Here is a 21,468-nt window from a genome sequence, read left to right on the forward strand (position 1 = left end):
GTGAACTGATGAGAGTCTCGCTGGGCAGTGGTGAGTTACTAATTGACTCATTGCTAGTTAAATACCTTGTTAACAGGCCAGCTTGCCTCATTAATATTCAGCCTCCCATCATATCAAACTCTTACCTTCTATGTCTCAATAGTAAAGCCTTAGATACTGTCTGTACAGGTGTCCCCTGCTATCCGAAAATAGAGCTTTCCTATGAAACTGTTCGTAAGCCGAAATGGTATAAAGCAAAGAAGCAATTACCAGTAATTTATATGGGAACATTTTTGCGCATTCCCAGACCCAAAAGATAACCTAACAAATCATAACAAATAACACATAAAACTTAAACTAACACTAACATATAGGAAAGTCCATCAGAGGTTGGGGTGTTGGATGTACAGGAGACTGGCGTGTAAGAGAGAGAGGAAGGGGGTCATCTAAAGCACAGATGCTCACACAGACACAAATTCAAAGCTCTGGTGGCTTGATGCTGAGATGCTGAGTGTAGTTCCCGGGGAAGACACTTGGTGGTGCCACTCTGGAACATTTGAGGAAATGCCCAGAATTTGAGAGGACACAAGGAGAGAAAATTGTGTCTCGGAGGCAGGGTAATCTGGGTTAAAAGAAGGATCTTCTCCAATGGAATTTGTTACCAAGCTGATTAGAGGGATTTAAGCTCTGCAACAATAACCTAATCAATCTGCAGCATCGAGTGAATATCTAACATAAATACTTCATTCTGCTAAGCTGTGCTTTTCATTATTTATAAAAAATTGTTGGCAGTGGAATAAAGTGCCATGTTTTATAATTTTTATACAATGCATGTGTTTAACTCGTATATTACAATCACTTAAATTTCTATGCGCATCCTAAATGATTCAAAATCGCTACAGAGGAATATATTAAGCTCAGGGAATTAGCTGGGCACCATTGTTAATAGTAGGTTACTATGATGTTGTATTCCATGGAAACTGTCAACGAGGTAAGAATATATTTCACATTTCCCATGTTATTGATTTTTTTCACATTGCAGATTGTAGTAGAGGGTACACATATAGACATCCAGATCTGGCCACAGATCCCATTGCCTTTGTAAAATGATGCAGTTTTCAATTTCTGTGTGTTCTTTAACAAAATGCAATAAATATCCAAATAACTGTCATTTATCCAGCACTAATGGCATTTCTTTTCATGACAATCCATGTCATTAATATTATTTAAATGGTGCGATATTCCAGGAATTATCAAAGTGATCAAGTGTGCTTTCTCTGGCCATTACTGATGATCTCTTTGAAACAGTAATGTTGCAGAGGATTGAAAGGGGGTTCAGATATCTTGATAGGTCAAAGCACATTCTTCAGGGTAGCCGTCTTCATATCTAAATCTCAATAAAGCATTCAGTAGATAGGTCTAACAGACAATCACATACGCACTGTTGATGATAAGACACTGAAATTAAGTCTAGTTTTGCCAGGTAACCACCCACTTACAGCCATGTTTAAGTTACATGCAGATTGAACTGCAGATGAAAGCTGAGATGAGCATTAGTAGAGCAGCCTGTTGGATTTGAAACATCACAATATCCAGTGACAAAGCTTGGCAAGCTCCAGATAACAAGAAGGTCATCTTTGATACTAGATTTGAATAGCACAAAAACATTATTAAAAATTACCTTTCGGCTCTTATTTTCTTTGATTGCCAGCTGGGCAGAATCTACAAGGTGCATACTCCACCCAGGACTGTCCTCAAATGGGTCCCTTTTATTTGGATATTCAACAATTAGCCTGACTGACTAAAGTGAGCTCTGGCCCAACAGTAGAGCCAAGGAATTATTGCAATATTGAGCATTTTACTTTTCCATTCAATCAATGGAAACTTGCATTACTCTTCCACTGGAGTTATTACTTAACTATTGAAAAATCCATTATAAAAACAAAGAGGTTTTCAGTTCCTTCACTAAAACTTTACTTCAGGGTGGCAGCAGAGTAACAGAGCTGATTCCAGGGCTCTCCATTCCTGTCAGCTTTCTTTCTCATTTTTTTTCTTTTCTTCCTCCTTTTTCTTTCTTTTCTTCTAACTACTTTAGTTCTTGTTACTTTCTTTTCTTTTTGTATTCATTTTTGTTTCTTTAAAGCCTGGTGGGTGAAGGCGGAGGCCTCTGGCAGCAGTGGCAGCAATGCCAGGACAAGCCAAACACAGCCCCACCCTAGTCTCCCAGTGAGTGAGGAGCAGGTCCCGGGCTGAACCCCCTCCCAGCTCGGATTTGCAGACTGAGCTGAGGCTCCAGGTGCACAGCTAGGCCCAGGTGCTGAGGGAACAGAAACATCGGCAGAAGGGATGGACGGTGGACTGATGGCTGTGTCGGGAGGAGCATTGGATAGGGAGCAGGAGGTATGGAACAGGCGCATCCCCAGGCCTATGGCTCCAGCTCAGACATGGAGGTCGCCAGAGTGGCAGCAGCGGAGGCCTACAACCAAGACCCCAGAGTCCATTTCTAGACCTCGGCTAATTTCAAGCAATGGAGGAAGAACAAAAAGGAGAGAAAGATGAACTCTATTGTAATAAAGGTTTGCATTATTATAAGCATTTCAAGATGGTGCTGAAGCATGGTGACATTTTGCATACAACACACAAAAAAACATTTTTCACTGTATTTCTATATACATGTGACAATAAATCAATATATAATCTAATCTAAAACAGTCAGAATCTTGAATTGGCTTTCTATCAATGTATGAGGAGAAAGTGAGGTCTGCAGATGCTGGAGATCAGAGCTGGAAATGTGTTGCTGGAAAAGCGCAGCAGGTCAGGCAGCATCCAGGGAACAGGAGAATCGACGTTTCGGGCATAAGCCCTTCTTCAGGAATCAATTACCATTCCTGAAGAAGGGCTTATGCCCGAAACGTCGATTCTCCTGTTCCCTGGATGCTGCCTGACCTGCTGCGCTTTTCCAGCAACACATTCCGTTTCTATCAATGTATGTCCAATATGCCTTGGAAAATGTCTCAAGTTCAAGCATGGCTTATGAAAATATTGTTCATCATATTGTAGATATTCTGTGCCCAGAGAGCAGTCAGTTGTAATGCTAATTTTCCAGGTGTCACCCAATTGACATAGGACTTCGAGTGTAAGAGCTGGTGTGAGATCACAAATGCATCTGAATATCCAGAAGATTCACATTAATGTTTTGCATTGAAGAAGTGTAGTGAAATTATGGGTAAGCCTCAGTTAGATTAGATTCCCTACAGTGTGGAAACAGGCCCTTTGGCCCAACGAGTCCACACCGACCCTCCGAAGAGCAACCCACCCAGACCCATTTCCCTCTGACTAATGCACCTAGCACTACGGACAATTTAGCATGGCCAATTCACCTGACCTGTAGGTCTTTGGACTGTGGGAGGAAACCGGAGCACCCAGAGGAAACCCACGCAGACACGGGGAGAATGTGCAAACTCCACACAGACAGTCACCCGAGGCTGGAACTGAACCTGGGACCCTGGTGTTGTGAGGCAGCAGTGCTAACCACTGAGCCACCCAGAGTGGTACAATCTGAGACTGGTACAATTGAGAACAGAAGCGAGTCAAACAGTCAGGGCAGGCCAGGACAAGGTAGGACTAATAAATTAAACTGCATTTATTTCAATACAAGGGGCCTAACAGGGAAGGCAGATGAATTCAGGGCATGGTTAGGAACATGGGACTGGGATATCATAGCAGTTACAGAAACATGGCTCAGGGATGGGCAGGACTGGCAACTTAATATTCCAGGATACAAATGCTACAGGAAGGATAGAAAGGGAGGCAAGAGAGGAGGGGGAGTGGCATTTTTGATAAGGGATAGCATTACAGCTCTGCTGAGGGAGGATATTCCTGGAAATACATCCAGGCAAGTTATTTGGGTGGAACTGAGAAATAAGAAGGGGATGATCATCTTATTGGGATTGTATCATAGATCCCCTAATAGTCAGAGGGAAATTGAGAAACGAACTTGTAAGGAGATCTCAGCTATCTGTAAGAATAATAGGGTGGTTATGGTAGGGGATTTTAACTTTCCAAACATAAACTGGGACTGCCATAATGTTCAGGGTTTAGATGGAGAGGAATTTGTTAAGTGTATACAAGAAAATTTTCTGATTCAGTATGTGGATGTACCGACTAGAGAAGGTGCAAAACTTGACCTACTCTTGGGAAATAAGGCAGGGCAGGTAATTGAGGTGTCAATGGGGGAGCACTTTGGGGCCAGTGCCCATAATTCCATTAGATTTAAAATAGTGATGGAAAAGGATAGACCAGATCTAAAAGTTGAAGTTCTAAATTGGAGAAAGGCCAATTTTGATGGTATTAGGCAAGAACTTTCAAAAGCTGATTGGGAGCAGATGTTTGCAGGTAAAGGGCTGGCTGGAAAATGGGGAACCTTCAGGAATGAGATAGCGAGAATCCAGAGAAAGTATATTCCTGTCAGGGTGAAAGGAAAGGCTGGTAGGTATAGAGAATGCTGGATGACTAAAGAAATTGAGGATTTGGTTAAGAAAAAGAAGGAAGCATATGAAAGGTATAGATAGGATAGATCGAGTGAATCCTTAGAAGATTGTAAAGGCAGTAGGAGTATACCTAAAAGGGAAATCAGGAGGGCAAAAAGGGGATATGAGATAGCTTTGGCAAATAGAATTAAGGAGAATCCAAAGAGTTTTTACAAATACATTAAGGACAAAAAGGCAACTAGGGAGAAAATAGGGCCCCTCAAAGATCAGCAAGGCGGCCTTTGTGTGGAGCCGCAGAAAATGGGGGAGATACTAAATGAGTATTTTGCATCAGTATTTACTGTGGAAAAGGATATAGAAGATATAGACTGTAGGGAAATAAATGGTGACACCTTGCAAAATGTCCATATTACAGACGAGGAAGTGCTGGATGTCTTGAAACGCATAAAGGTGGATAAATCCCCAGGACGTATATGGAATGAACTGCCAGAGGAAGTGGTGGAGACAGGTACAATTGCAACATTTAAAAGGCATTTGGATGGGTATATGAATAGGAAGGGTTTGGAGGGATATGGGCAGGGTACTGGCAGGTGGGACTAGATTAGGTTGGGATATCTGGTCGGCATGGACAGGTTGGATCAAAGGGTCTGTTTCCACGCTGTACATTTCTATGATTCTATGACTCTATAAGCAGCCTGAACGGATGTGGTCAAACTCCCAAAACACCAGGATTTTTCATTGTAGTTTATCATCAGCAGTTGCTTGGTTTCGAAGCTGCAGTACATCTTTCCCTACTACTCTGCCTCTCTGAGCTTCAATTTATCAATTTTCCATTAATACATGTAAGTGGTTCTCTCACCTCATGTCCAGTTATTTGTAAAAAGAAATTAATTCCTGTGGGTTCAATAGGAGCATTCCTAATGGCAAATAGTAACAAAAGATTTCCTTTATCCTAATCATTCGGACATCCTTGACAATAAACTTGAATCATGGTCTTCAAAGTGTGATACAATCTTTCCAATACACCTTGAGATTGTGGGAGTTGAGCAGAAGATGTAATTTGTTTTATTCCTAAACCAGTGATCATAAAATTTTTGCTTTTGATTTTATTGTCATGTATGTTACAGCAAGATTCAATAAATATAGTGAAAAGCGTTCATTTGTCGCTACCATATACCACCATTTTGAATAATATAAGAATAAGGAAAACAAAGAAAGATAAGGCTTGAAGAGAGGCCATCCATCCTGAGCCAGCTCATCAATGAAGCCTATGTCGCGATGTTTCCACCAGCATTTGCCACTGTCTACACTGGACCCAATTAACATCAAAGTCACCAATCCTCAGGCGCCATCTTTGTCGCTAGGCTGATACTCTACTGCCTCACTGCCGCCTGCACTGGACCAACTAACATCAGAGTCGCATGTTTCACCACTGGGCCCACCTCATCAATGTTGCCGTGATACTAGTGTTTCACCGCTGCCAGCGCTGGACCCAACCAACAAAGAAGTCATTGTTCCTCAGGCCCATGCTTTTGCTGCTGGGCCTACCTTATCAATATCACCTCTTCAAAACGTAGCACCTGATTCCAGGTCCTGTGCTTGCCCTGGAAAAGTAAGTAGGGGCTCACTTGAGGTCCACACTGGGCTCAGGCGAGTTCCACGCAGTAGGCTGTCTCTGCTGCCGATGACATCCACACTCAGGACAAGATAAGTAAGTTAAAAAAAAATGAAGAGAGGGAAATAAGAGAAAAGTGGTCAGAGTGAACAAGTTCCAGCACAGGATCCCTACTCTGCTGCCATCTTGGACCGGAAATGTGAAATTTGAACCTCGATCTAAGTACATTTCATTGGTAACCTATATCTCAAAAAAATTGAAGCAAACTTTTCCAATATTACCTTTGCAGTATTTCTTCCAGAAGCCATTAATCAGGAAATCTTGTGGAAATATCCATTATTGTCAAAACATACTGATTCCCATTCCTGGTTTTAGGCAGGAATCCCACACAGTTCGGTTAGGCCCTGCTGAATGGTTGTTCACAAGCTGTATCAGAATTGATGGTGCAAGTTGAAGTGAGCAATGGGGTTTCCCCACTACGTGACATGTTTTATATTTCTAGCAACCTTTATGTAATCTTGGCAATAAAATGTTTTAATGGATTGGCCTATTTTGTACCTATTACCTAAGGGACCTGTCAATGGAGTTTTATGAAAAATAACATAGGAAAACAGTAATATGGTCAAAGGGAGAAAGGTAATTAAGAGGCAAAATTAATGCTGCTTCGCATGAATGTATGCAGTTGTCAAGACAAAATCAAAATGGTAAATAAGTATGATTTTATAGCCATGATGGAGACATGGTTACAAAGCATGCAAAGCTTTGAACGAAATCTTCAAAGGTAAGTGACTTTTCAAAAGGACAGACGGAAAGGAATGGGTGATGGGGTAGTATTGTTAGTATAGGATAAAATACGTACCATAGCAAGAAGTGATCTTGGATTAGAAGATGTAGAATCCATTGTGGGTGGAGGTAAGAAATAAAAAGGGGAAGAAGATACTGATGGGAGTACTCTATGCCCCTTACAGTAGCTATTCAGTAGCACAGAGAATAAATCAGGAGATAATAAGGAAATGAGAAAAAAAAAGACAGTACATTAATCATGGATGACTTTAAAATCTCGTATAGATTGGATAACCAGATTGGTAGAAGTAGCCAGGAGATAGAATTCAAAGTGTGTTTAGAACAGTTTCCTAGAACAATATGTTGTAGATCCAACCAGGGATCAAGCTATTTTGGATCTGGTGATGGTAATGAGGTAGGTTTATTAAATGATGTCAGAGTAAAAGATTCTTCAGGAAACAGTGACTACAACATGATAGAATTTAGCGTTCATTTTGAGAGGGAGGAATTTTTCTCAGAAATAACTGTGCCTAGCTTAAATAAGGATAATTACAAATGTTTCATGCCAGAACTAGCTGAAAAGCTTTGGGAAAAGGAGATTAGCAGCAAAGATAGTTGAGAAAAAATGGCAGACATTTAAGAAAATATTTCATAGCTCATAGCAAAGATATATCCAGTGAGAAAGAAGATTTCTAGAGAGGAGATAGCCAACCAGAGTTAACCAGGGAAGTTTCAGGTAGGATCAAGTTGAAAGAAAAAATATACAATGTGACAAAGATTGGTGGTATGCCAGAGGATTGGGAAAATTTAAAAAACAAACAAAATATAACCCAAAAAACAATGAGGATATCTTTTGAGGGTAAACTTGCAAGGAATATCAAGACAGGTAGCAACTTATTTAAATATACTAAAAACAAAGAGTGTGACCAAAGTTAACAAAAACCCCTTAGAGAACGAGGCTGGGGCCATAATATTGGGGAACCAAGAAATGGTAGAGAACATGAATAAATACTTTGCATCAGTCTTAGAAATAGCTATAGCGATAGTAATCTTCCAAGAATCCTTAGATTCTGGAAAAGCCCTAGAGGATTGGAAAACTGCCAGTGTCACACTTTTATTTAAAAAGAAGAGACAAATACTATAGGTCAGTTAGCTTAACATCAGTTATTGGGAAAATGCTAGAGTCTAATATAAAGTGTAATATCAGTTCACCTAGAAATATCTTTTTTAGAAATAATTTCATCAAGCAGAGTCAGCATGGCTTCATTATTTCCACTATGTCTTCATTTACTAAATCACTCTTTAATTTAACTCTCTATAATGAGACTTGTTTGTAACCTCCATGTTTACTTCCAGTTAATATTTTGTCTTTCATTAACCCCTCTGTCGGGTAAATAGTATCACCAGCCAGCATTAGTCCCTGGCTTTCTCCAGTGTCTCAGTGTCTCTCAATATCTTTGTTTGTTTACCTCTCTGAACCAAAGCACATGGAAATAGCTCCCCTTTTGAAATAAAATACTCAGAACCTCCAGTAGTCTAATTTTCCTTATCAATTTCAAAGAAGAATTTCCATGATTGTCGTCAACCAATTTTCCCTTCATAGTACGTTCTAAGGAACTATCTTCTATCTGGACTGCTACCTCAGTTTTATTACCTACATCCTTTCCTGATGCCTCCCTTTTTTGAAGATTCCTTAAACATTTCTGCACTTGCGATCAACCTTCCATTTAACTTTCGGTAAATGGCTTTGGTGTGTCTAGTCTTCTTATATGTACTTTATTTAAATCAGTTTTTAGTTCCTGTCTTTATTACTTTGGTGACCTTCTGTCTCTTTTCAAAAAACAATATCTCTTTCATCCACAGATTTTCTATTCATCTAATTTCCTTGTAGATTTCCATGTGACCATCAGCCATCTGTATTTGTCTGTACTTATAAACTTATGCTTGAAGCTTATCAATTAAATTTTTGCACTACAAGAGGAACAGTTAATCTGACATTTATGGAGTTTGGATGGGACAAAAGCTGTGGGATCAGTGGCTTAGATCTCTCAGGTCAGGGGAAAAAATTGAGAATGGTCTTGGAAAAATTAAGGTCCAATCATTTCTCAGCCACTTTCTGCCCAACTCCCTTCTAAAATGAGAGTAAGATACTTTTTGACTCCATCTAAATCATTTTCGGTATTAGGTGCTGATTCTTTGTTGGATCAAATCACTCATTGGAATCAGTACCATCATCCAAGATGCTGTCTCCTCCTTCCTTATTGTCTGTAAGAGTTTCTTTGATGAACTCATGTTCTCTCAGTTCCCCATTTCTTTGGAGTTCAAGTTTTTTTTTACAAAATAATTCCATTACTCTCTTCTTTCTCTTCACTTTTCATCTTTATCTATTTTCTTTTTACTCAATTTCTATTACCCAATTTTAAGACCATAAGACGATAAGACATAGGAGCAGAAGTAAGGCCATTCGGCCCATCGAGTCCACTCCGCCATTCAATCATGGCTGATGGGCATTTCAACTCCACTTACCCGCATTCTCCCCGTAGCCCTTAATTCCTTGTGACATCAAGAATTTATCAATTTCTGCCCTGAAGACATTTAGCGTCCCAGCCTCCACTGCACTCTGTGGCAATGAATTCCACAGGCCCACCACTCTCTGGCTGAAGAAATGTCTCCGCATTTTTGTTCTGAATTTACCCCCTCTAATTCTAAGGCTGTGCCACGGGTCCTAGTCTCCTATATTGAAGTTGTATGAGTAAAATCTTTGCAGATGCCATCAAGTAAGAAGGCAGCCTGAATATTAGAGAAAGATTCAAGCATGTCTATGGGCTGTGTGCTGAAAGATGAAATTAGGAAGGGCATCTGGGTGTCTTTGGGTCAGCATGGACTAGATAGGTTGAACAGCCCCAACTGTCTTGTTTTTATGGTTCTGTGTAAGAGGAATTAAATCCAATCTTTCCTTTCTCTTTGGTACTTTCCTGTAAAAGAACGATTTGCACAATTTAATCTGGTCATTGTGAAATAAATTGTTTGGAACCAAGGAAATGGAATACATGTAAAATGGAATCACAGTACAACATACTGATCAAGAAAATAACCTGCGAATTACAGAAGATAAATTAATTTACTTAAGAAAAGTAGTAAATAAGTATCGGATTTCATTATTAGCGGGATTTTTTCAATGAATTAATTAGGTCAGACATTAATTTGACCCAATCGATGTTCACTTCTGGGAAGGAAAGAAAATCTGGCTGGAAGGAAATATTAGAAAAATTGAGCTTATTTGCTTTGGCAAAATGAGGAAACAGAAGATTTAACAAGTTTGAAGATGGCTAATTGTTTTATTGATAAAGGGTAAAGTTATGAGGAACATTTAGTAGATAAGAAGGTAAGAATAGGAACAGAAGCCAGGTACAATCATACAGTCGCATCCTCCGAAAATCTTCAGCTGTTCAATTACATCAGACTGTTTCTATCTTGAAACTGGCTCTTTCAACTTTTTTTTGTCATTTTCTGTATACATTCAAAAGAAGAAAAAAATTTCAATGTAACAGTAAGAAAACGATAGTACTTCTGTCGCATCACATTCCATTCACAGATGATTCTAAACACTTCACAAACAATGGTTTATTTTTTGCAAGTGCAGTCACTGTTTTGAAGGGAGATGCAGCAACCAAATGTACAAATCAACCTATCACATTAAAATTTGGCAGTAAAATTGTGGCTGTAAGCACTGCTTTTTGAGGTATCTTGGCTATTGGAGAGGTGATTTCCTCAAATTCCAGGAGCAGTAATTACTGTTTTATATGCTGTTGCATTGTTTTGGAACTGTGGGGGAGAAAGATCAAAACAGCGTCCTTTAAAAGGGAGGAAGAGAGACAAATGGAGAGAACACAAGGTCAGAAAGAAACCCACGCTGCTGGCTCTCTCAGCAGTGGGTCTGCACAGCTACTGCCTTTGCTGTTGTGAGTTTAAGTATCTTTGGATATTGGAGTGCGTCTAAAAAAAAAAATGAACAGTGAATATTTCTGCGGCCATCAGCGAAAAATCAGAATGGTGTGTTGCCTCCCTAGTGCCAGGATCAAAGATATTTTGGAGAGTGCGCAGAATATTTTCAAAGAGGAGAGGGACCAGCAGGAGGACGTTGTACACATTGGAACGAATGACATAGGAAGGCAGAAGGATGAGATTCTGTCTGGTAATATAGAAAGTTAAGAATTTTAAAAAGGAGCTCCTCGAGTGGTAATATCTGGATAATATCCGGTGTTACGAGCTAGTGAGGGTAGGAATAGAAGAATAGTACTGTAGACCCTCAATAGTCAGTGGGAAATTGAGAAACCAATTTTAAAGGAGATTTCAGTTATCTGTAAGAATAATAGGGTGGTTATGATAGGGAATTTTAACTTCCCAAACATACTCTGGGACTACCATCGTAGTCAAAGTTTAGATGGAGAGGAATTTGTTAAGTGTACACAAGAAAACTTTCTGCTTCAGTATGTGGATATACCTACGAGAGAGTGTGCAAAACTTGACCTATCTTTGGCAAATAAGGCAGGGCAAGTGATTGAGGTATCAGTGGGGGAGCGCTTTGGGGCCAGTGACCATAATTCTATTAGATATAAAATAGTAATGCAAAAGGATAGACCAAATCTAAAAGCTGAAGTTCTAAATGGGAGGAAGGCCAATTTTGATGGAACAGAGGAACCTCGATTATCCGAATACCAATTATCCGAAAATTGGATTATCCAAAGGAGATCTCCAGGTCCTGCAGAAACATTACATCAACAGTGATCATGCTTTTTGTTTACAGCAATTAAACAGGCACTGTCTCCAAATGACTGACCTCCTGCCCTCTCTTCCCGCAGGAGTGTACCCTAAACCCCCTTCACCAGATCATCTCTCTAACATTGTCCTGTACAGGGCAAAGGTGCAACCTGTCAAAATGTTGCAGTAAAAAGTTTGTGTGCGCGCACGCGCTATTTGGAGACTTAGCCCACAAAGATGGTAGCAGCAGTCTGGCTGGTATACAGTCTGGCTGGTATACAGTCTGGCTGCCCCAGGGAGGGGGTGGGTGTTCAATGGGGATAGTGGGGGGGGACCTCTGACGCTCCAGGGAAAACAGTCCCAGCCTGTTCAGCCTATATAGGTAAAAACAATGACTGCAGATGCTGGAAGCCAGATTCTAGATTAGAGTGGTGCTGGAAAAGCGCTGCAGTTCAGGCAGCATCTGAGGAGCAGTAAAATCGACGTTTCGGGCAAAAGCCCTTCATCAGGAATACAGCAATATCATAACTCTTTGAAAGTATACAGCCCCGTATTCCTGATGAAGGGCTTTTGCCCGAAACATCGATCTTACTGCTCCTCAGATGCTGCCTGAACTGCTGAGCTTTTCCAGCACCACTCTAATCTAGACGCTGTTCAGCCTATATTCCAACAGTTGCCTAACCAATGTCCTGTACATCCGCAACATGACCTCCCAATTTCTGTACTCAATACTCTTACCAATAAAGGAAAGCATACCAAACGCCTTCTTCACTATCCTATCTACCTGCAACTCCACTTTCAAGGAGTTATGAACCTGCACTCCAAAGCCTCTTTGTTCAGCAACACTCCCTAGGACCTTACCATTAAGTGTGTAAGTCCTGCTAAGATTTGCTTTCCCAAAATGCAGCACCTCACATTTATCTGAATTAAACTCCATCTGCTACTTCTCAGCCCATTGGCCCATCTGGTCAAGATCCTGGTGTAATCTGAGGTAACCTTCTTCGCTATCCACTACACCTCCAAATTTGATGACATCTGAAAACTTACTAACTGTACCTCTTATGCTCACATCCAAATCATTTATATAAATGACAAAAAGTGGAGGACCCAGCACCAATCCTTGTGGCACTCCACTGGTCACAGGCCTCCAGTCTGAAAAACAACCCTCCACTACCCCACTCTGTCTTCTACCTTTGAGCCAGTTCTGTATCCAAATGGCTAGTCCTCCCTGTATTCCATGAGATCTAACCTTGCTAACCAGTCTCCCCTGGGGAACCTTGTCGAATGCCTTGCTAAAGTCCATATAGATCACATCTTATATCACAATGGGCAAAAGAGATATACCATTCATGACAAGGCACGTTTGGTTGAGTGTTGCATCAAGTGAAGTACGTATGGTTCAGGGAACATCAAATATAAAGAATGGAGGTTGTGGTTGTTGGCAGTCAACTATCTCAGCTCCAGGACATTAATGCAAGAGTTTCTGTGTAGTTTCCTAAGTCTGTTATTTCTTCAGTGACCTTTCCCTCTGCTCTGAAGTGGAAACCAGATTCTGGATCAGTGGTGCTGGAAGAGCACAGCAATTCAGGCAGCATCCAACGAGTAGCAAAATTGATGTTTCGGGCAAAAGCCCTTCATCAGGAATAAGGCAGAGAGCCTGAAGTGTGGAGAGATAAGCTAGAGTAGGGTGGGGGTGGGGAGAAAGTAGCATAGAGTACAATAGGTGAGTGGGGGAGGAGATGAAGGTGATAGGTCAGGGAGGAGAGGGTGGAGTGGATAGGTGGAAAAGGAGCTAGGCAGGTTTTACCTCTGAAGTGGAAATGTCCACTGATAATTTCACACTGTAATGATCATTATTACTTCTCAGATACTGAACCAGTCCACACTCATCAAGACATAGATAAAATTAATATTTGATATATGTCAAATAATATTCACATCATCCAAGTCCCAAACATTGATCATCTTCAAAATAAAGAATTTAACCATCTCTCTTAGCAGTTCATGGCATTACCATTGCTGATTCCCTCGTAATCAATTTCCTCAAGGCTACCAATGACTAGAAACAGAACTGCTCCACGCATATAAATAATGTGGGTACAAGAGAAGTTGAGATGCTAGGAATGTTGTAGCAAATAGCTCGAAAAACCTGTACATCACTGAAAAGACTCAAGCGAGAAGTCTGGATGTTTACAATTGCAACAGACTCAAGAAACTCAAAACAATCCAGAGAAAGCAGTCCACTTGATTGATATTTCATTATCTGTTTAAACATTCTCTTGCTCTACCAGCAGTTCAGTGATATCAGTATGTACTGTATACAAGATGTACTGCAACACCTCTCTAAATCTCTCTTCCAAGCCTCTACTACTTGAAGAACAAGGACAGCAAAAGTGTGGGATAACCATAACCTGCAAGTTCCACTCCAAGTCACACACAATCCTGGCTTGGAACTTAATCCTGTTTCTTTCACTGTCACTGGGTTGAAGACCTGTAACTGTCTTCCAAACAGATTATGGATGTACCTATATCTTAAGGACTGTAGTGGTTGAAAAGGGTATCTCTTGGCACTTGGCAATTAGAGTTGAGAAACAGAATGACAGTAATAGAATAACAGAATAACAACAATATTGATTGTAGTACATTTAATGTAAGATAACACGCAGTAACATTAATACATTATACATTGTTATATGGAACTTAAAAAAGAACGACGCTTTAGAAGACATGGTTGAGCATATCAAATGGAACAAATAAGTTTGCATATGCTGTGCTTGCACCAATATGCAGAGGTGTGTTCCAAACCAACAAATTTTAAATATAATGTCCCAAAATATTCCCTCCCTGTTCATGTGTCTGTCTAAATGCCTTTTAAACATTGCTTTCATATTTGCTTCTACCACATCTCTGGCAGTGTGTTCCAGATGCCTACCACCCATTTACCTCACACATCTCCTTTAATGTTTCCTCACTCTCATCTAAACCATTGCCCCCTAGTATTTGACGTTTCCATCCTGGGAAAAAGACTCCAACTGTCCACCCTATCCATGCCTCTTATAATTTTATATACTTGCATCAGGTCGCCCCTCGGCTTCTGATGATCTCGTGAAAGCAATCCATCTTTATTACTTCCTTAAAAAAACCAATCAAATTTGAGGCAAGACCTCTCTTACACAAAGCCATACTGACTATCCCTAATAAGTCCATTCTTTTCCAATGCAAGTAAATCTTGTCTCTAAGAATCTTTTTAAATAACTTCCCTACCACTGATGTAAGGCTCACTGGCCCATAATTTCCTGGATTATTCCTTTTGTCCTTCTTCAGCAAAGGAACAACATTGGTTTTCTCAATTTTTCTGGGACCTCTCCTGTGGCTAAAGAGGGATACAAAGATCACTGTCAAGGCACCATTAATCTTTTCCCTTGCTTCTCTCAGTATCCTGGGACAGATCCAATTTGGCCCTGGGTCTTATCTACAATGTTTTACAAGACACCTAACACCTCCTCTTTCTTCATATCAACATGCCCCAGAGAATCCCTCCCTAATCTTACCATCATCCATGTCCTTCTCCTTGATGAATATTCATTAAGCACCTCACCCACTTCCTGTTGTTCCATGCATAAATTCTTTCCTTTGTCCTTGAGTGGACCTAACCTTTCCATGGCTACCCTCTTTCTCACAATGTACATCTATGATGCATTTGGATTCTCCCTATTTCTACTTGCCAATATAATTTCATGGTCCTTTTTTAGCCCTCCTAATTATTTGTTTATGTGGCACTTTGTTTTGGTCATTTACAGGATATAGACATAAGTAGCCAGGCTAGCATTCATTACATATCTCTAGCTATTCTTGCGAAGGTGGTGGTGAGTTGCCTTCTAAAATAGTTGTGGTCTACTTGGTGGAGATACACCTACAATGCCATTAGGGAGGGTGTTCCAGGGTTTTGACTCAACACTGTGTACTGGACATATATTTCCAGTTTTAATGAATGGCTTGGAGGGGAACTCAAGTGGTAGTATTTCCATGTATTTGCTGCCTTTGTCCTTCTAGATAGTCATGGTTATGGTGTCTAAGAAGCGTTGGTGAATTTCTGCAGTGCATTTTGATGAAGGTACACACAGCTGCTATTGATTGTCAATGATGGAGGGACTAAACATTTGTGAATGCAGTGCCAAATAAATAAGCTGCTTGTCCTGAATAGTGTTAATCTTCTGGAATGAGGTTGGAGCTGCACTCATCCAGGCAAGTAGGCAGCATTCCATCACAATCTTGATTTATACCTTGTATATGGTGGATATGCTTTGAGGAATCAAGAGGTGGGTTACTCAGAGATCAGATCCACTTTCATTTATCATTTATAATAAATAATTTAGATGAGAGTATAGAAAGCATGATTAGTAAGTTTGCAGATGACACCAACATTGGTGCTATATCAGACAGTGAAGATGGATATCTTAAATTACAAAGAGATCTTGATCAATTGGGTCATTGGGCTGAAGAGTGGCAGATAGAATTTAATTTGGATAAATGTGTGGTGTTGCACTTTGGTGAAATAAACAATGGCAGGACTTATACAGTTAGAAGTAGAGCCTTGGATAGTGTTGTAGACAGAGAGACCTAGGGGTACAGGTACATAATTCTTTGAAGTTTGTGTCACATACTGGTTAAAAAGGTATTTAGCATGCTAGCCTTCATTGCTCAGACCTTTGTGTATAGGAGTTGGGACATTATGTTGAGGTTGCACAAGATGTTGCTGAGGCCTCATCTGAAGAACTGTGTCCATTTCTGGTCACCCTGTTATAAAAAGGATATTATTGAGTTAGAGAGTGTTCAGAAAAGATTTACCAGGATGTTGCTAGCAACAGAGAGTTTGGGTTATAAGCAGTGACTGGATAGGCCAGGACTTTTTTCTCTGGAATATAGGATGTTGAGGGGCAACATTATAGAGATTTATAAAATTTAAACAAGGGGTAAAGATAAGGTGAATGACAGGTGTCCTTTTTTCTAGGGTGGGGTATTTCAAAACTAGGGGTCATATTTATAAGGTTGGAGGAGAAAGATTTAAAAACGATATGGGGGTGATCTAAGATGGTGCGATCTGGGAAGATCACTCTGCAGAGCTTCGCATTGCAGCAGGAACAGGACGGTCCTTTAACCTGCCCAATCCAGGTCATCAGGATTTCTTGAAGCGTTGGAAAGATTGTGGAGCCCCAAGAAACATTTAAAAATTGACTTACCTGTATTTTCAGCTGTCCAGAAATGCCTAAAAAGAGAGGAAGTGCATCCGAGGCCGGGTCTGCAGCTCAGCCTGCAGCAGCCTCGGAGCCAATTACTCTCCAAGACCTGGTGAACCAGCTCTCAAAATCTTGCGAGATGCTGTGGATACAGATTGAAGAGAAGCTGGCTCCAGTCTCTCTCATGTTGCAGAAGCATGAGCAGCAACTGGGAGACCTGGAGAAGAGGATGGATGAGGTGGAGCACAGGGTCACAGTGGTGGAAGCTGATGCCAGTTCATTCAAGGATGAGATCCAAGCCCTGAAGAAGCAGGTTCGTAATTTGTGTGACCAAGTGGATGATCTTGAAAACAGGGGCAGGAGAAAAAACATTCGGATCATCAGTCTGCCTGAGGGCAAGGAAGGTGAGCGGCCTACGGAATTTGTTGAAGATTGGCTTCCGAAATTCCTTGACTTGGAGGCTGGTATGAGAGGATTGAAGATAGAGAGGGCTCACTGGGTCGCAACGCGGAGGTCAGGTCTGGGTCAACGCCCTTGTTCTTTCCTGGTGCGGTTCCATCATTACCGGGATAAGAAGAGAGTCATGGAGGCTTCCAGACTCCAAGGGAAGAATCCAAAAGCCCTAATTTACCAGGGGTCTAAGATCATGTTTTTTCAGGACTTTTCAGCAGCGGTGATCCAGAAATGAAAATCTTATGATGATGTCAAGAGAAGATTGAAGGAGCTTGGGATTCAGTACTCCCTGAGATATCCGGCAGTGCTTCGGATCACCTTAGATGGATCCATGCAACTCTTTGACACATCGGAGAAGGCAAGAGACTTTGTGGACAAACTAACCTAATTTAAACAATTGTAGTACGTATAAATATTGTTGCTTGGGTATGTGTTTATCATTCTGTAAAAGAAATGGAGGAAATCCAGTTGGAGCTTTGTTTTTTCCCCCGTTTTTTGCCTCTATTGACAATAATTTGGTTCAAACTATGTCTGGCGGTGGTTAAGATGTACATTTTAAATTTCTAAGTTAGGACATACTAAAGTATGGGTGGGGTATTTATTCCCCCTTTTCTTATAAAAGAATGTTTTTTTATTCATTTTGATATTCTATGTGGTGTTTATTCTTTTTAGCTTGTGCTTGCGATGCGCTGTAGGTGGGAGAAATGAGGGTGGTTGAGATGGTTAGATGCCTATTTATGGGCAGTTCTGGACGTGTAGTTGCCCCCTCCGGGCAGGGGGTGAGTTCCCCTACTCAGTGCTATTGGCGCTTTATATTTTGGTTTGTTTTCTGGTTTTTGTTGTTTTTTATTCTTAATAATTTTGTATGTTTGTTTAAATGTAGTGGTTTTAATTTATGTAGTTTTTACATTGGTGGACCATGCGACACTAAGACTCAGCAATTTGTGGTTCGGGTTCCTCCTCTCTGGAATTTAAATGTAATTGCAGAAGATTATGACTAATGATTTGATTAAATGGCGCACCTGGAATATCAAAGGAAGTCACTCACCAATTAAGAGGAAGAAGGTACTCTTGAGTCTTAGAAAGGAGAAGGTGGATATTGCTTTGTTACAGGAGACACAGTTGGATGACAAGGAGCATCTGAAGTTACAGCAGACTGGCTTTGACTGAGTTTATTTTTCATCATTTAATACCAGAAGTAGGGGATTGGCTGTATTGGTTAGGAAAATCTCTCATTTAAATTGTTGGAATGTGTTAAAGACCACATACGGGAGGTTTGTAATTCTTAAAACCTTGATAAATGGAGAAGAATATGGTATTTTAAATGTTTATTGTCCCCCAGCTCATCCTCTTAAATTTTTGATAGATACTTTTTCTAAACTGATAAGTCTCAAGTCTCGGCACATCATCATAGGGGGAGATTTTAACTGCCTCATGGACCCCACAGTAGACAGTTTGCCTAAAGGTCCCTCAATACCCTCTGCTCAAACTAAACAGTTATTGGGTTTTTGTGGGGAATTAGGGTTGGTGGATGTCTGGAGGTGCCTCCACCCTAAGGTAGGGATTTCACGTTTTTCTCCAATCCACATAGATGTCACACAAGGATTGATTTTTTTCTGACCCCTGCGGTAACCCTGGATCTGGTGGCATCCTGTATAGTTGGTAATATTGCCATCTCTGATCATGCTCCAGTGTACCTCATGGTTAAGATTAAGGATATTACAATGGATTCAAGGTACTGGCGAATTGACTTCTTTCTTCTCATGAACAGTAAGTTTGTGGAGTATTTCTCTAGGGAATTTCTGGCATTCCTAGACATCAACATAGGCTCGGTTGATAGCTCATCTGTTCTCTGGGAAACTGCCAAAGCGTATGCCAGGGGGTTAGTTATTTCATATTCCACCAGTAGGAAGCGGCAGAAGAATTTAAATGAGAGATTTTCCTAACCAATACAGCCAATCCCCTACTTCTGGTATTAAATGATGAAAAATAAACTCAGTCAAAGCCAGTCTGCTGTAACTTCAGATGCTCCTTGTCATCCAACTGTGTCTCCTGTAACAAAGCAATATCCACCTTCTCCTTTCTAAGACTCAAGAGTACCTTCTTCCTCTTAATTGGTGAGTGACTTCCTTTGATATTCCAGGTGCGCCATTTAATCAAATCATTCCACCAGTAGGAAGCAGCAACGTCTCCTTGAAGCATGGTTGAAGGCAGCCGAGAAGGCCTATTTTGACAGACCCTCGTTGGTCAAACTACAGAGGATTATGGCACTGTGGTCTGCACTAAGTTCTGTTCTCACGCAGACGGCAAAGAAGGAGCCTGGCTTTTGCAAAGGAAAGGTTATACGAGCATGGTTCTGGATTAGTGGTGCTGGAAGAGCACAGCAGTTTAGGCAGCATCCAAGAAGCAGTAAAATCGACGTTTTGGGCAAAAGCCCTTCAGCAGGAATACAAGCATGGGTGACAAGCCAGGCAAATACTTAGCATACCTTGCCAGAAAGAGAAGTGCCCCACAAAGCATTACAGCGATTAGGGAAGGATCTGTGAACCTAACATGTGATTCTAAAAAGATTAATGTGGTGTTCCAGAGATTCTACTCTAAGTTATATCAGTCTGAGAATTGTGAGGAGGGGCAGGCCAAAATGGAATCCTTTTTTAGAGATCTGAAGCTCCCGGGTGTGACTCCCGAACAACAATCCTTTCTCAATGCCCCATTATCAGAGCAAGAAATGCAGGAAGCTGTGAGGCAGCTTCAGAGTGGAAAGGCGCCCGGTCCTGACGGACTTCCCAGTGAATTCCATAAGGAATTTGTAAATATACTGTCAGGCCTGATGCTGAATATGTTTAATGATTCATACAGTCATGATTGTCTCCCACCATCTCTGAGAGAGGCTAATATTTCACTTATCCTTAAAAAAGGGAAAGATCTGGAAGACTGTGCTTCATACAGGCCCATCTCGCTCTTAAATGCAGACTTTAAGATCCTCTCTAAGGCTCTCGCGTTAAGGCTGGAGACTGTATTACCCTCTATTATTAAAGGATCAGACGGGCTTCATAATAATGTTAGGAGGCTGCTTAACGTAATTCAAGCATGCCAACAGCAGTCAATACGGGGATTGGTGATTTCTTTAGATGCAGAGAAGGCATCTGACAGAGTTGAGTGGCCATATACTCTAGACCGGTTTGGTCTGGGCGAAGTTTTCATAAGATGGGTAAAGATTCTCTACAGTGTACCTCTCGCTGCGGTCATTACCAACGGGGTACAATCAAGCAATTTTAATATTTCTAGGGGCATCTCAATATATCTGCTCCAGAAGTGGAGTCAAAATTACATAAGATCTCGCTGTATGCAGACAATGTTCTAATTTTCTTGACAAATCCAGCAGTTTCAGTGCCTTGCTTGATACAATGCATTCATGCATTTGGTGCTTTTTCAGGGTATAAGATTAATTTTGCTAAATCAGAGGCTATGCCTATGAGTGGTCTTATGAAAGAGAGTGACTCTTGAGAGTGACTATAGATTCCCATTTAGATGGTCACAGGGGGGTTTTGTGTATTTGGGCATATTCATTTCTCCAGTTCTGGATTGACTGTTCAAAGCCAATTTTACTCAATTATTTGAAAAAATTAAACAAGATCTCCAAAGATGAGAGGCACTTCCAGTCTCATGGTTGGGTCGGATAGCGCTTCTTAAGATGAATATTCTCCCTCATTTGGTATACCCTATATGGATGCTCCCCCTGATTTTCAATAAACAAACACTCAGGAGACTGAACGGTTGGTTCAGCTCCTTTCTCTGGCCCCGTAAATGGCCCTTCATTAAATTAGCCAAACTGCAGTTGCCTCACAGATTGGGGGGAGTAGACCTGCCGGACATTAAAAATTACCAGTTAAGCTCGCTTTTGACCTAGTGAGTGATTGGGTTTGTGGGGACCCTCTTTCAATATGGCGAGATATCGAAGCCTCCCAGGCAAGGCGCCCCCTTACCAGTTTGCTGTTTTTGGACAAGGTGAGGACAGTAAGGGAACATTGCCATAACCCAGTAATGTGGTAAACTCTTAATGTGCCCTCTGGATAATTAGAAATGGGCAATAGATTTGGGCATAGCCAGCGATGTCCTCATCCCCTGAATGAATAAAAAAATCCTGCAT

This window comes from Chiloscyllium plagiosum, chromosome 27, assembly GCF_004010195.1.
Source record: "Chiloscyllium plagiosum isolate BGI_BamShark_2017 chromosome 27, ASM401019v2, whole genome shotgun sequence".
Taxonomy (NCBI): Eukaryota; Metazoa; Chordata; class Chondrichthyes; order Orectolobiformes; family Hemiscylliidae; genus Chiloscyllium; species Chiloscyllium plagiosum.